At 43.4% G+C, this 11,759-nt stretch overlaps 2 non-coding genes across 2 annotated transcripts; both read left to right on the forward strand.

Annotated features, from left to right (window-relative positions):
• Positions 1–268: 268 nt before the first annotated feature.
• Positions 269–409, forward strand: LOC143777248 (U4 spliceosomal RNA). Its single transcript, XR_013216046.1, has one exon. It is a non-coding gene; the product is annotated as a U4 spliceosomal RNA (small nuclear RNA).
• A 276-nt stretch (positions 410–685) lies between these two features.
• LOC143777249 (U4 spliceosomal RNA) lies at positions 686–826 on the forward strand. The gene has a single exon (XR_013216047.1). It is a non-coding gene; the product is annotated as a U4 spliceosomal RNA (small nuclear RNA).
• The last annotated feature ends 10,933 nt before the right edge of the window (positions 827–11,759 follow it).

The raw sequence follows: 11,759 nt of genomic DNA on the forward strand, positions 1-11,759 counted from the left end.
CATGGTATGCAAATGACAGAGTCTTAGCTCCTCCCAGTGTGGAGGAGAATCCTCGCTTCCCACAGCAATGTATTGATGGTTTATGCCTGGAGCAGAAGGAGAAAGTGAGTTGGTCTGGCTGTAATGGGCAAAAATGATGTCTTCCCTGAGCCCTTACACTGTCGACACCTTGAAACAGTGCGGGAGGGCCAGTGGTCAAATTGATCTCACCATGACTTAAATAAGCTCTTCCTTGGAAGCTGGAATTCCTAGTCGCCCAACTTCTTTCTACTTTGCGCAGTGGCAGTATTGTAGCCCATGAGGTATATCCGAGGCGTGATTATTGCTAATTTAAAACTCTTTCTACTGTTTTGCCATTATGACTTGAAATATAGTCAGCATTGGCAATTTTTGTTGTTCTCTTAAGAGACTTCATCCATGATATGCAAATGACAGTGTCTAAGCTCCTCCCAGCGTGGAAGGGAATCTGTGCTTCCCACAGAAATGTATTGATGGTTTATGCCTGTAGCAGAAGGGGAGCGTGAGCTGGTCTGTCTGTGATGGGCAAACATTATGTCTTCCCTGATCTTTTAGATTGTCGGCACTTTGAAGCAGTGCGGGAGAGCTAATATTTATGTGGAACTCACCTTGGCTTAAAGTGGCTCTTCCTTGGATGCAGATATTCCTTTTTCGCTTGAGTTCCTTCATCTTTGTACAGTGGCAATATCATAGCCCAAGAGGTATAACTGAGGCATGATTACTGCTAATTGAAAACTTTTCCCAATACTCTGCCATTATGACTTAAAATATAGTCAACATTGGCAATTTTTGTTGGTGTCTCAGGAGTCTTCATCCATGGTATGCTAATGACAGAGTCTTATCTCTTCCCAGTGTAGCAAAGAATCCTTGTTTCCCACAGCAATTTATTGGTAGTTTTTGCCTAAAGGAGAAAGTGAGATCAAGCTGGTCTGGTCGCAATTGTGAAAAATTACATCTTTTCTGACCTCTTAGGCCGGCGTCACACTAGCGAGTTTTACGGACGTATGAGAGGTGCAGAAAATACGGATTGCATACGGTACAATGATTCTCTATGGACTAGCTCCTATCTGGTGTATTTTATGGATCCGTATTATACGGTCTTCTATGTCCGTAGAAAATCGCAGCATGCTGCTTTTGTCACAATATTGAGCAAAAAAAATCGCCAATGAAAGTCTATGGGGGCGAGAAAAATATGGATTACACACGGACCAGCAGTGTGACTTGCGAGAAATACGCCAGACATCTCCAGACGTCTCCAGACATCGCCATGTGCAATGAATTGTGCCAAACCCACAATCAGGAAGCTCAGACATGCTAATTAGCTGAAAAAGCCCCACAGACATCCCGGAAGTCTGGCGCTCGCCTCCACGGAGTTCCAAGCAGCATGGCCAGCATTATCAACGTGGATATGCTCCTCATCCTGGTCCAAGAAAGGCCAGTAATCTGGGACCAGCGGGGTCCTAATTATTCAAACCGGGCCAGGAAAGAGGCAGCTTGGAGGACCATATGTGGGATCTTATTCCCAGATTATGCACAACGGCCACGTGCGGAGCAGACCCAACTTTGTAAGTACCCTCATGTATTCACATTATGTAACCTTCTAAAATGCTTGTCCTACATGATGACAGGTTTTTTTGTCAAATTTTAGTATGATATTTTGGCTAATTTTATGCAAAAAAACAAGATGATTAACATGATCAAGTGTTTCCGCACATAGCTAATATTGATGTTGCGTTGTGTACTATTTTTCAAAACACAAAACTCGTACAGAGGGATGTGGACCATGTCCTTATCTTTTGACAAACAGGAATTCTAACTTTATGTAAATCATTTAAGAAGGCTTTTTATTATCCTCGTTCAAATAGTATTGAATGTAAGTCTGCAAGGAGAGGGTCCTCTCCCCTCTGTATCAGTCTGTCACTGTAAACTTGTTTACTGTAAAGGATATCTATAACCCTGTATGTAAACCCTTTATCATGTACAGCACCATGTAAATAATGGTGCAATCTAAATAAATAATTATAATAATAATGATCAATCAATGCCAACTGTATTAAGCAATGTGCAGAATGAGTTAAAACAATATTTGGTACCATGTCATTGCAGTGGCTGATGTTACTACAAGATGGCGCAGCATTAGGGACCAGTACCGGCGGAAACGTCAGCAGCGTGCGCGAAGTGGCTCAGCAGCACCACCAAAGAAAAGGAAATATATTTATTATGATCGGCTTTCCTTTTTGGATGCAACTATGGATCTAAGGCAGTAAGTCCTAACGACACTAGACATTTATTTTTATAATTATTATTATTAATATCATTTTTTCAGGTTATTCTATGGCGCATTAGATGTAAGTAGGGCTCAAGCTATTTACAAAACAATTTTTTTTTTGACAAAACCTAAAAAATTGTCATGGAAGAGAGAGGACCCTGGCCGCAAAGCCTCACAAGCTCCAACAAGGGATGGGTTAACATACATTAGGCGAGGGGAGAGCTGTTCATGCAGTGGTTTGGTCAATCTGTGGTTAATGCAGGTTATCTGATTGTTGTAAGAGGTGGGACTGCAGGCTCTTTGTGTAGCTTTCAATGGTAGGCGACAGCATGATGTGTTGTGTTATTGTTTTCCACCGTAGGGGTGATGCACTAGATAAATCTTGTATACCATTGTGGGAAGAGGATATTTCTGGGGAGTAGAGAATGAGATTTTGGGAGGATCTGAGGTTGTGTGTAGCTAATTTTTTGGACATGAGGTCACAAATGTGTCCTAAAATAATGTTATCTAATTAATCAAAGCTTATTTATAATAACATTTCTTTATTGTTTACTAACAGAACACAGTCAAACCTCACAGAGAGGGAGACGGGGTCTGAGTCCGAACCTCTCATAGATCCTGTTGGTGTGGAAGAAGATGTGGCAGGCCCATCTTCGCAAGCTTCTGCCTCCATCATTCCGGGAACATCAGCTTCGGCATCCCAAGGCAGAGCAGCCAGTGTTGAAGATGCTGCACCACCACCATCACCAGCACCACAGGATCCGGGAATCCCAGAGGACCAACCACAGAGCAGCAGCCCTAGTGTCCCACAGGTGTCCTACCCACAGCCAGTTGTGCCTTCACAGAGAGTGCACCGAAGAAGAGAGGTGCAAGCTACAAGGAGGGATGTGGACGCTGGCGTCCTCAATTATTTGGCCAGGGCAGCCACGGATGATGGAGAGGAGGCATTTGTGCGCAGCCTTGCCCGTTATCTTCATCCCCTTCTCCGGGAGGTGAGGCTACGTGTGAGAGGGTGCATTCAAACCCTGATTGATCTAAGCACCCCTCCAAATAACCCCTATGAGGTTTTTGCATTTCTGAAGAGAAGGCAGCTTTCCCAAAATAACCTCTTACGCCTTCAATTTCCTCAACAGGAGCAGGATCAATCAGGATTTGAAGCAGCTACTCCACATATGCCTACACCTCAACCCCTCCCACACCAAAATCTGCAAAGGCCAGCACTGCACCAAATGGCAGCCTACAACCCCCATTCCCAATATGGCCACTTTTCCAGACCCAGTGATGTAGGCTGGTCCCAACCTGGGTTTGGACAACATGGCCATTTTGGGGTGGGGTATGACTACACGCAATATCTCCGTCAGCAGGAGGGGCAGAGACAATTTAATTATGCCCAACAACCAACTGCCCAATATGGACAAGGCCTGTTTTTGCCTCCACAAGCAACATCATCCTCACAGGGTGAAGGACAATTGGCCCAACAAAGACCCCCTGAACAGGACCCTGAGCTGCCGCCATCTCCCCCGCCAACTTACAGAGATCTGTAATTTATTATTTATTATGAATATATGGTCCTCCAAACCATGTGTTTTGTGCTTTGGAGTGTATGCACAATTTGTTATTTTATGTTGTTTATCCAAAACAAAACCACCAATAAGGTGGAAAATTTGCCCAAAAACTCTTTGTCAGTTACTAAAAAATATGTTAAATACCCAATTGATGTTGTTGGACTAATCATTTTAACATCACACACATATGGTCTTGTCATAATCATCATAAAATTAATTAAATACAACACACACAGTACTGGTTCAATGTCAGAAAAAAATATATTTTGAAAATATATTCATAAAAAAGTAACATCACAACTGAGACACAGCATAATCTTGCCAGGGAGTAGCACCCTGAGGAGAGACAAAATAATTGGTAAAAACATCCCTAACTTTTATTCCAGAAAGGGGACGGTGCGGAGGAGGGCCATGTGGTGTACGCCTAATCACATTGCTCAACATGTCTTCACCAATATCATCTGAGGATCAATCATGTATGTTGGTGTAATTGTGCAAAATTACACAGGCTTTACAATTAATCCCCAATCCTCACAGTTTTAAGCGTGCCCTAAAAACTCATTTGTTCAGATTGGCCTGCCGCCTCAACGCATTAACCTAACTATCCCTGTGAGGCCTATTAAAAAAAAAAAAAAAAAAAAAAAAACATAATCAGGTTCCTCGCATCATGTTCTCATACACTTTATGCAGTTAATAGCCCTCTGTGTTTGTACTGTTACACACTTAGGCAGTTAACTGGTTCATGCAGCTTTACATGAACACCCGAGCCTTACACTATGGCTGGTCCAAATAATTAAAGCAATTGTTACCATCCACCTCTCGTGTCTCCCCTTTCTCCTCATAGTTTGTAAGCTTGCGAGCAGGGCCCTCATTCCTCCTGGTATCTATTTTGAACTGTGATTTCTGTTATGCTGTAATGTCTATTGTCTGTACAAGTCCCCTCTATAATTTGTAAAGCGCTGCGGATTATGTTGGCGCTATATAAATAAAAATTATTATTATTACTTCATTCACAGAAATTTCACTGAGCTGAATGGCAGACTGGAGAACACGCCATTTGGCCACCAGAATACCAAAGGCGCACTCCACCAGTCTACGCACCCTAGAAAGCCACAAATTAAATATCCTCCGCCGGTGGTCGAGGTTGCGGCGGGGATAAGGCCTCATGACGTGTCTGGTCAGTTGGAATGCCTCATCTCCAACAAAAACAAAAGGCACTGCTTCTGCAGTGGAGCCTGGGAGTTGTTGTGGTGGTGGGAGATCTAACTGGTTGTCACGTAGCCGCCGACCCATAATGGACGAATTGAAGACCCTACAGTCTCTAGTTCGCCCATAGGCCCCATTGTCTACAATTATAAACCTGTTTTTACTGTCAACTACAGCTAAGGCTAGGTTCCCATTGCGTTAATGGGATAGCGCTAACGGACAGCGTTGCACGGCGAAATTAACGCCGTGCACCGCGTCCGTTAGCGCTCCCATTGCCGGCAATGTTAGAGCGCATTGCTAGCGCGTGTCATTTTCGGCACGCGCTAGCGATGTGCCGGTCTTTTGTAGCGCGCCTCGGACGCTGCTTGCAGCGTCCGCGGCGCGCCAGAGGTCCGTTCCCCGCTCTCGCTGATCGGGGATCTGCGAGAGCGGGGACGTTAACGCGACCCCTGAACGCGGCCCCGAAAAAGACATTGCGTTAGCGCAATCCGCTAGCGCTCGCGCTAAACGGATTGCACTAACGCAATCTGAACCTAGCCTAACAGAACTACAGAGAAAAATTGCTTATAGTTGTAGAATTGGGAGCCAGAGTTCGGCGGCTTACGTACCCTGATATGTTTCCCATCCACGGCTCCAATGCAGTTAGGGAAGTCACAATTTTCCTGGTAACCACGGGATATTTTGAGCCAATCAGCCTGCTTTGGCTCAGGCATCACAAGGTCCTTCAGTTTATCCCATATTAGCCTACAGGTTGACCGCACAATGCCCGAAATTGTTGAGCCGCCAATCAAAAACTCCAGATGAAGTCCCGCATACGACAATCCAGTTGTAAGGAAGCTGAAATATATAAAAAAAAATATTAGCTATGTTAAAACAGTTCAGACAAAACATGAGTAATAACAAATTTAGCTTGTTTCCTGTAAAACATGATTAACGCTGTAAAATTTCAAATTTACTTAGGGTACTTCACTAGAACATTTTAAACATTTGTTACAATCTGCTTGTGACCTAATGTACACATATACCTGATAATACCTGCTAGAAGCCAACACATAACAAAAAAAGATCATAAACATACAGTATGTGAGGATGCTGAATACATACCGTAAGGTAAGGAGAAGCCTCTGCTCTGCGGATATGGCTTTGCGCATCCTTGTGTCCTGATAGGTGAGACCTGGACGTAATATCTCCAACAATCTATCAAATGTTCTGATGGTCATGAGACAGTACAGATAGAATTTGTCAGGATGTGCCCGCAGAGCTTTATAGAGCCTCTGAAAATGGCCTTTAGTGAGGCATTTAGTCAGAAGAGGATGCACCCACATTCTTCTTCTCCTCGTTCGCGGATCTACAATAACTGGATATGGGTGGCCAAACCGACACGACAAGAGCCAGTTAAACAAAACCCTCTGTGTTGGGGTGAACTGCAGGAGGTCAGACATGGTGCAAACGTTACCACAACACACCAACAGATGCAGAACCACAAAATGGCCATATGGGAGGGTGCCACCTGTTGTAGAGGCCTTAAATAGGGTTGATGATGGTGATTTTAATCAATTTCACCCTGAAAAACCGTTAAATGTCCATTTTGTCAGGTTGCGTGAAAAAAACGCATTACGGTTGTCATACGGACTACATACGCAACATTACATGCGCAAAATACGCGACCACACCTTGCCTACGGATTACATAGGGATCACCGTTTTGGGAATTTTGTGGCATATTACGGCCGTAAAATACGGACCGTATTTTCATACGCTGAGTGTGACGCCGGCCTTAGACTGTTGTCACTCAGGATGTCTTGATTCAGCAAGAGAGGTTCAGTTGTCATTTGGAACTCAACATGGTTTCAAGAAGCTCGTCCTGGGAATCTTGGATTTCTTGGTTGCCTGAACTCTTTCAACTTTGCTCAGAGGCAGTGTTACAGCAAATGAGGTTTAACCCCTTAACGACTGCCGATACGCCTTTTAATGGCGGTAGTTAAGGTACTTAAACCACTGTGATGTTAATTAACGGCGCTGTGGAAAAAGTGTATAGCTACCCCCAGAGTTGGATTTTCTCCTGAGTCTCAGCTGTCAGTGGTAGCCGAGACCTCAAGGAACATTATTCGGGTCAGTTTTTACAGACATCCAGGTTGCAATCGCCATCATAAAAAGTGTAATGGCGACTGCAAAAAATAAAGCGCGATTTGTCATTTACCGTATTTTTCGGACTATAGGACGCACCGGACTATAAGGCGCACCCAGGTTTTAGAGGTGGAAAATAGGGAAAAAAATATTTGAAGCAAAAAAAATGTGGTAAAATATTTAATAACATAAATAACATACTATTATATGTGGTGTTATTATATATAATAGTACGTTATTATGTTGGAAGCTGCGGGACCAGTGTGGTGTCTGTAAAGTACTATATGAAGACACTGGAGGGTGAGTATAAGAATGGGGCACAGGGCTTATAGTGAAAGCACCACTCCAGCACTGCAAAATAACACTGGAGTGCTGCGTTAAAATCCCATGGGAGAAATATAACTCCCAGCATGTCCTGCAGATCCTATGACATGCTGGGAGTTATAGTTCACCAAAGGAGTGGCAGACTGCTTTATTGTGTTTTGTAAAGACTAACCTCTTAATTGTGGGAGCCAGCCTGTGGTGAGGTAAAAGCTGGAGCATCCCATGGCTGCACACACAGAGGCCTCTCTCTTGTAGCCTTTCCACAGTGCACGGAAGCTGCAGATTCTAGGTGGGAGTCTGAAGGACCTATGATGATGTCAGAAGAGGGAGAGCTCTCAGCTGCCATGTGATGCTCCAGCCCAACCACTTCTGACATCACACAGGTCCTCCTGCACAGCACTCGTCCAGCACAGGCAGGTATGCAGCGATCTCCTGGCCCCTGCTGCTGCTGCCTCCTCCCCCGGACATGCATGTAGGATAGCTGCGGAGACACCATCACGTGTTTCTCAATGCAAGCAGTGAATAGCCAGGCCTTTCCCCGGGAAGGAACAACCATGGGAAGGGCAGCATCCAATAAAGGAAAACATCCAATACAGGAAAACCACCTATGCCAAGCATGGTATCCATCCACAGATCCACAGACAGCTGTTTCAGGGTGTTTGTCCCTCATCAGTGTGGAGTAGGAATCTGGCTATTAGGAGCAGTAATCATACTACCCTGACCCTAAACCCTGAAAGGGAATGGGCCGCACTCCATCAAACTGATACAACATAACAATCCCTTCGCAGGATCAAGAAGTGCCATAAAATGCAATTGAATATGATATGGAAATTTATTTATTTAAATATAAAACATAAATACAAAAAACAAATACAATAAAATTAGGTGCCTCAACCAAAACACCGGAGGCTGGTGGTCAGAGTGGATTGTTCTATAATTTGTTTAACAAAATTGTCTAAATTAAAGGGACACGCATATATGGAATCTGCTGCATGAAATGTTGCAATCTTATCAAGGGAAAATACACAGACCGAGGAACTAACCAAAAATTTGAAAACGGTGCTATGGTTGTAATTAACCTGAATCACCCAACACCCCTCATCAGTCTTTTCTGTGTAAGTTTTAACCTTAAGATGTAAAGAGCATAAAGTCAGATCCTCCCCATATTACCTGATGTGTAGCCCCACACACAATTCCACTGCCACGTGATTGCACAAGCCTCCGGACCCCTACGCACGTTTCGCTGTCGCTTCTTCCTGGGGGTGTGTCTAAGGGCAGGCGTCATGTGATTTTATATAGTCCCGCATCCAATCAAATTGGCTGGGAGGAGTTTTGTCACAAAAACATGAATAGGGAACAAGGCTATAAATGAAGTTTCAAACATTGAATCCGGTATATACTGGCATAATTGCAAGGAGAAATCCCCCCCTTATATGCAGGAAAAACTGATGATTGTGCATGTATACATATCCGGAAATAGGAACGCGTAATAGACCATCTCATAAATGTCATTGCCAACGTGGGGTATTGAGGCAAGGCTGCGTCATAGCCAATCACAATAAGGTGGGCGGAGCGACCTCACACATCCACATAATACAGCCAACTGCCTCAGAGAAAGAAATAGAGGCGGCCGGCAGAATAGCCTATCACAGCCAGGCATTGCACAACCGACCCTTTGTCAATACGCAGCCGCACAGTGTCTGTGAAAAGACCCGCAGAATATAAAATGAAAGTACATCGCTCAAATATTGGCTACATGTACCGGATCATTGTGTAGTAACGCCACAGCACAGCTGGTCAAAGCGGCTAATGAAATATGCCCGCGTTCTGCAATCCGATTCATTACGTCCTGTCGCCACCAATACCAGGTAGCAAAACTATCTCATAGATCAATAAATTTCACATGGGCTTTTATGGGAATAGCCCAATCTGGCAGATGTCTTACAGATATGCCTTTTTCTCAAGAAATATTGTATCCCCATTGCAGCCTGGCCAATCAAGGTCAGATGGGCGAAGTGATATCACTATAACCGGTATGAACCAATACACTTTCATATGAGCGATGTGAGAGTGGACTAGCATACAGGCAAAAAACCACCATCTATGCCCTAATAATAAAAACTGGGTGTCCAAAACATACGGGCACTCCAATTTAAAGTGAAATAGTGCTAATACCCATTCTGCCAAAGATATGTGTTGAAGGTAAAGTGCACTGTGCTGCAACTCAGTGTGATAAGCTGGATAACGTAATAATATATAAACGGGTGCCCAACGATAAAAGGCATTCATATGCCAGAAAAAGTAGTATCAGTGTCAAACTGAGCGAGATCAGTCAGCCATCCCCCTGCGAAACAGGGTGCGACCAGCGAGACATCGCCCCGCGAGGCACAACAACTAGACAGCAATCAATTGAAAAGTGCAGAGTGCAGGGTGAAAATTAGTGATCAAAATAATACCTATAACCAATATTGATGTCAGCCATACAAAAGCCCAATATGTTCGGGCACACAAACTACCAATCTAAAAATTGTTGGCAATAAAAATACATATTTAAATAGGGGCATTCCAATGAACTGGTGCTAATATCCATTCTACCAGGGATATGTAATGAAGGTAAAGTGCACAGTGCTGCGAATCAGAGGCGACAAGCCAAATACGGTGAACAATATATAGAAAGAGGATGCCCAACCATGAAAGGCATTCATATGACAACAAAGAAAATAGTGTCAGTGTCAAGCTGGAAAGCGAGACCAGTCTGCCGTCCCCCCCTGCAGGACAGGTTACGACAGACGGGACATCACTCCGCGAGACACAACGACTAGACAATAATCAATTGAATAGTGCTAAGTGCAAAGTGGAAGAATAGTGATCGAAATAATACCTATAGCCAGTATTGATGTCAACCATACAAAAGTCCAATGTATTCGGGCACACAAAACAACAATCTAAAATTGTTAACAATAAACATGCATATTTGATAATGAAAACCACCCAACAAATGGCATTGATAATAAGAATATATCAATGCAAAACCAATAGGGCAATAAAATATAAATGACACAAGTAAAGTCATTGTGATGGCCTTTGTCTTCAGTATATCATTCTCCCTGTTTGGTGCTGCCATCTTCGAACGGCTTCCGTTCACTGATGTCCAATTCAGATAGTCCATTCGAATGGCCAAATACACCGGTTCATCCCATGTGGTTCCCTCATGAATTCCTAAAGGTGACAAAACAAACATGACTAAAGGAATAAAAACAAGGACAAAAGAGACTGACCTACCACAGACAAGGTTAAAAACAAAGAGAGATACACATATTACATGGTTACTATGGATACGCAAAGAAAGATATACAAACTACAAGGTTGCTATAAAAACGCACTAAAACCAAAATTTTCATTAAGGCCCTGCGGAGCCAGGGTGCCTAAGCGGTAAATCCACCGACTCTCCACCTGGGCGAGAGTTCTACCCAAGTCCCCTCCCCTAGGCCCCAATGAGACTATATCAATCCCTTTTACCTTCAACAGATAGGGATCACAATTGTGAAACTCTTTGTAGTGTCTTGGGATGGTCTTGAGGCTTGAGACATCATCAATTCCCTTCGCCTTCTCAATGTCCAGGTGATGTTCTCGTATCCTGACCTTCAATTCTCTTGTGGTAAGGCCAATATATACCTTACCACAGGGACAGCTGGCGTGGTAGATAACTCCCTTAGATGTACATGTGATGAATCTTCTGATTTCGAATTTCTTAGACCCATCAAAATTCAGAAAAGACTTGGTTTTAACAAAATTAGCACACCCCTTGCATCTTCCACATGGGAAAAAAACAGCCATTTCTTGATGTAGAGTATTAGCTGTCTTGTTGGGCTCGTAATGGCTGTGCATCAAAATATCCCGAAGGTTTCTCGACCTCTTTGCTACAATGGACGGAGTTGGCGATAGAATTTTTCCCAGAATGGGATCGGCAAATAAAACTGACCAATGCTTCCTCATAATCCGTTTTAGTTGAAACCATTTGTTATGAAACCCAGTTATGAATCTCACTTCATTCTTATTATCATCCTTGGTACTCTCTTTTTTAGTGACATTATCATATAGCAATCTGTCTCTTGATGTATTTTTTGCCCGTGAATAGCTTCTCTGTATGATTTTCGGGTTATACCCTCGTTCAAAAAATCTCCCAGCCAGTTCTTTTGATTGAATTTCAAAGTCATGGTTGTCAGTGCATATGCGCCTGACCCTAAGAAA

This window comes from Ranitomeya variabilis, chromosome 5 (genome assembly GCF_051348905.1).
Source record: "Ranitomeya variabilis isolate aRanVar5 chromosome 5, aRanVar5.hap1, whole genome shotgun sequence".
Lineage (NCBI taxonomy): Eukaryota > Metazoa > Chordata > Amphibia > Anura > Dendrobatidae > Ranitomeya > Ranitomeya variabilis.